At 36.4% G+C, this 5126-nt stretch overlaps 1 pseudogene; it reads left to right on the top strand.

Moving 5' to 3' along the window:
• Positions 1-1044: 1044 nt before the first annotated feature.
• On the top strand, positions 1045-2794 carry LOC112307229 (T-complex protein 1 subunit zeta-like; annotated as a pseudogene).
• The last annotated feature ends 2332 nt before the right edge of the window (positions 2795-5126 follow it).

The raw sequence follows: 5126 nt of genomic DNA, 5'->3' as shown, positions 1-5126 counted from the left end.
CACCATGTTTATGATCAATCTACAAAATTATGTAATATATATAATTTAAAAATCTTAATCAAATATCCTTGATGGGCAGTGTCAGGGGAAAAAGGAGGAAGAAATGGAAGTAAGCAAAATTATGCTCTAGTACGGAGGCTCAAGAACTTAATTGACACTAGTCATTTATGAAAAAATTACATATTGAAATGTTATATTTGGTATGTGTCAAAGTATAATGAGTTCACGTTCTATAAATTTGTAGTAGAGGGTTGGTGGTTTACAACAGTGATTCCTTAAAAGCAAATGGAATATCTGTATATCATATATTTATCTGTGTGTGTAGATATATGTGGTATATGTGTATATATGTGAAGATAATAGACATCTTCCAAGGCAGTAAGAAATTGTGATGCAAAGCTCTTGAGAGTCAAGATGCACACATGTGTACCCAAGATTTAGTATTGCTTTTCCCAAGCAGTCATTAGCCTATGCATAGCAGGCTAATAAACTGAAAATAATTTTGAACAGAACACATGGCATTAAGTAGATGGGAAGAATTGAACAATGCCTTATTCATTCCTTAAACTTTGCCTGGGAAACTAACATGCTAAATCCTAGCAGTAAGGTTAAATGAGAAACAAACTTTCCTCCCAAACGTAAAAATCCAGTTTCAATTTACATCAGTCTTTTATTGGATTAAGGTGATCTGATATTTCTAGGGGCTGATCTCAGCCATTCTCAGACGGAGATAATAGTGAATCTCAAAAGCCTTAAATTTTTTATTTAAAATTTCCAATCAAAATAAATTAAATTATGTGACTATTAATCATGAAACAAATGAGAAAATATAAAGAAACCACATAGATACAGACAATGAAAATTTCAGCCATAGACTATAAAATGTCTATATTGTATATATTCAAGAAATTAAAAGGTTTCATTAAAAATTTCAGGTGCCCAACTTTTCCAGAAGAACCAGATAGCACCTCCAGGCCATGCTGACCTGGCTTTGGGCATTCTACAAGCTGCTGAGTCTCTTCCTTCTCTTCTGCTGGCTCATCTATGTTGGCCAAGAAGATCCGGAACCCCAAGGCCAAGGTGGCCTGAGACCAGGCAGTGTTATTCAACATCAGTATGGCCGGGGGCTGCAGGACATGCACAGGGCCAACCTGGAGCCTCTGGGCACCATGAAGATGCTTGTTTCTGGTGTGGAAACATCAAGCTTACTACCAATGGCCATGTGCTGCTTCATGAAATGCAAATTCTACACCTAACAGCCTCCTTAGTAGCCAAAGTAGCAGGAGCAGACATAACTGAGGATAGTACCACCTCCAAGGTCCCAACCATTGGAGAACTGCTGAAACAGGTGGATCTCTACATTTCTGAAGGTCTTCATCTCAGAATAATAACAGAAAGATCTGAAGCTGCAAAGTAAAAGGCACTTCAGTTTTTGGAACAAGTCAAAGTGAGCAAAGGGATGGACAGAGAAACACTCATATATGTGTCCAGAACATTTCTATGTACTGAAGTTCATGCTGAGTTTGCTGAGGTGTTAACAGGGGCTGTAGTTGACTCCATCTGGCCATTAAAAAACAAGATGAACCTATTGACTTATTCATGGTTGAGATCATGGAGATAAAATATAAATCTGAAACCAACACGATCTAAATCAGAGATAATTGTTCTGGACCATGGGACACAGCAACCCGATATGAAAAACAAAGTAGCAGATGCCTACATTCAAAGCAGTGAATTGTGGCATTTTCAAAATCCTCACGTGAAGGTAGTTTATTGTTGTTTTTACAGAGAAAGGAAGGAAAAGCTAGAGAGAGGAGCATCAATCAGTTCCCTCCATGTGTGCCCCAACCGGGGATCAAACCTGCCACCTTTTTTGTTGCACGACATGACCCTGCAACCAATCCGCCCACCTGGTCAGGGCAAGTTCTAGCTTTTTTCCCCCAGAGCTCAGGAGTTGAGAGAATGAGAGAAACTAGTAAAGGCTGAAAGAAAAATCATTGAAGACAGAGTTTTAAAAAATAATAGAACTGAAAAAGAAAGTCCGTAGTGACTCTGATAAAGGATTTGTTGTTATTAATCAAAAGGGAATTGGCCCATTTTCCTTAGATGTTCTCACAAAAGAGGGTATAATAGCTCTGTACAGAACAAAAGGGAGAAATATGGAGAAGCTGACAGTTGTTTGGTAGGGTAGCTCAAATTCTTCTGATGACCTCAATCCTGATTGTTTGGGATATGCAGGACTTGTCTATGTGTATACATTGAGAGAAGACAAGTTCATCTTTATTGGAAAAACGTAACAATCCTTGTGCTAAAACATTATCGGTCAAAGTACCAAATAAGCATGCACTCACTCAAATCAAAGATGTAGTAAGAGACAGCTTGGGGGCCGTTAAAATTGCTGTTGATGGTCGTTGTGTAGTTCCAGGCATTGCTGCAGTGGAAGTGGCAATGGCACAAGCCCTGGCTAAGAATAAGCCCAGCCCAGTGTACAAGGTAGGGGCCAACTTGGAGTTCAAGTATTTGCTGATGCATTACTCATTATTCCCAAGGTTCTTGCTCAGAATTCCAGTTTTGATCTTCAGGAGACACTAAAGTTCAAGCAGAACATTTGGAATCAAGTCGACTTTTGGGTATGGACTTGAACACAGGTGAGCCAAGGGTAGCAGCAGAAGCAGGCATACAGGGTAACTATTGTGTAAAGAAAAAGCTTTTTCATTCATGCATTGTGATTGCCACCAACATTCTCCTGGTTGATGAGATCATGTGAGCTGGAATGTCTTCTCTAATAGGTTGAATTGAAGCTTCCCTTGTATCATATGAATCATGAAGATTCTACAGAGTGATTCTAAAAAAATAACTATAGAATTCTTTTCCACACTTCAAATGATTTTTAAAGGAATTTTCTTTTCCTACATGAAGAAAGGAGAGAAGACTAGCACCTATTCAAATTCCGAAGTCTGAAATTATAATAACAGTATTTATTTTTCTTGTACTCAGTGTATGCACATAAAGTAGGTTGTTTCCACCCAACAAACACGATGTTTACTTTAGCTTCAGTAATATAAAAAACATGTTAGGAAAGCATGTTATCTTCCTTCTTAAATATTCATTGAAAATCAAAACAAAAAATCATTAGAGTACTGCAAAGTAAGAAAAAAGAAACAAATGAAAATTTGATAACAAAAATATAGTAATTTATATTAAGAATAATAGAGCATAAAGGATTAAATGGAGCTTAAAAGAAAGTTAGAATTAAAGGTAGTTAAGGAAAAAATAATATTCAAAATAAATACAGAGAGACAGTAGGATGAAAAATAAAGCAAATGCTATAACAGAAACATAAGATATCATGAGAAGTCTTAAAAGAATGTGTAACACATCCCAGGAGAAAAGAAAGAGAACGAAGCAGAAGTCATGCTTGAAAAGATAAGGCAGGGAAAATGACAAAATTGAGAGGCAGCATCCACCTACATATTCCATTTCTAAAAATCACGAAGAAAACCATACTTAGGCACTGTATAGTAAAACAAGTGAAAACCTAAAACTAAGGAAATATCATAAAAGTAGTCAGAGGAAAATAAAAACCTAAGTCAAAAGAACAACAAGACTGAAAATAGAATTCTCGACAGAAGCAATAGAAGGCAGAGGACAAAAGAATGATGTACTCAATGTGCTGAAAAAAAAATAATTAAACAGTATGGTGATTACAAGAGGGAAAGGGAGACTGGGGTAGTAGAAGATAAAGGAGGGATAAATGGTGACAGAAAGAGATTTGACTTTAGATGGTGAACACACAACACAATATACAGACTTTGTGTTGTAGAATTATACACTTGAAACCTATATAATTTTATCAACTAATGTTACCCCAATAATACAATTTTCAATTTAGAATTCTATGTCCAACAAATTTCCAACTCAGAACTGTATATACACAAAAAATGTTATCTAAATATGAAGCTGAAAGAAACTTTAGAATAACAAAAACATAATTTATCATTAGTATACGATCACTAAATTTGGTATTAAAGGGTTATTCTCAAGCAGAACATGAATGACGTCAGATGGAAACTTGTAGATACAGGAAGAAATAGAGTGCATTATAAAAAGATCCTATATAAGGATAATTATAAATAAATGTTAACTGTCTGAAATAAAAACACTGTTGTTGAATTGAGTTGAAAGAGAATTAAAATATATACTCTGAATGCATATTAACAAAAGAAAAGTGGCTATGGGTTTGAAGGGGTGTAGAAGGGCCGCCCCACTGACCGTGAAGTCAGTAGTAAGTGGCAGCTGTGAGGAAGGAGCCATGAAATAGGGGGATTCATCCATGAGGTCTGGTGTCTAAGGAGGTGCCACATGGTTTGGAGTAAGGAGATGACACGCATTTTTGGATTAAGAGCTGGAGCAAGAAAGAGGAGACCCACTGGGAATCCTACCTGGAAAACACAGTGGCAGAGCTGATGGAGCTGGGAATTGGGGAGACCTGCCTAACCAAGCACAGCTTAGCGGGAGATGTTGGGAATGCTGAAATGTGATGGGGAATGCTTATCAGTGGCCTTCTGCTTTTTTGAAAGAAAGTCCCTCTGACTGACATATTCTGACACTGGCCTGGGTTGGCAAAGGGAGACAGGACCATGTGTTTTGGGGTGTCATGCTTCTTGGCAGTGGGCAATCAAACCCCACAGCTATTCCAGAACACCATTGGCAGGTTTCTGTAACAATGTCACTATAGTTGGTTTTGGCTTTTGGCTAAAAACTAAATCTACTTTATTTTCCTCTTACTAATGAAAATGAATTAACTGAATATCTGTGTGTGTATCAAAATTATATTGTCTTAAAATTTTCTTTATGTAAGTAAAATGTATTTTCTACTCTTGGGTTATGTAGCCAAATTACATTAAAATGTTAGAAAAAACTTTTATGCCAAGATACTTCTCTATAAAGCTAATGAACATATAAAAATCTGCAATGAGATACAAAAGGTAAAAAGGTAAATTGCCTTTTTTTGCATCTTAAAATTTTCAAAGAAAATTAAAGTGTTCATAAATTCTTACGACTAGTGTACTTTATCCATACACACATAAATAAACAGAATATATGATGCTGTTAATAAAAAATGC

This window comes from Desmodus rotundus, chromosome 1, assembly GCF_022682495.2.
Source record: "Desmodus rotundus isolate HL8 chromosome 1, HLdesRot8A.1, whole genome shotgun sequence".
NCBI lineage: Eukaryota > Metazoa > Chordata > Mammalia > Chiroptera > Phyllostomidae > Desmodus > Desmodus rotundus.
The sequence above is the reverse complement of the archived record's forward strand: the minus strand, read 5'-3'. Positions and strand labels throughout refer to the sequence as shown.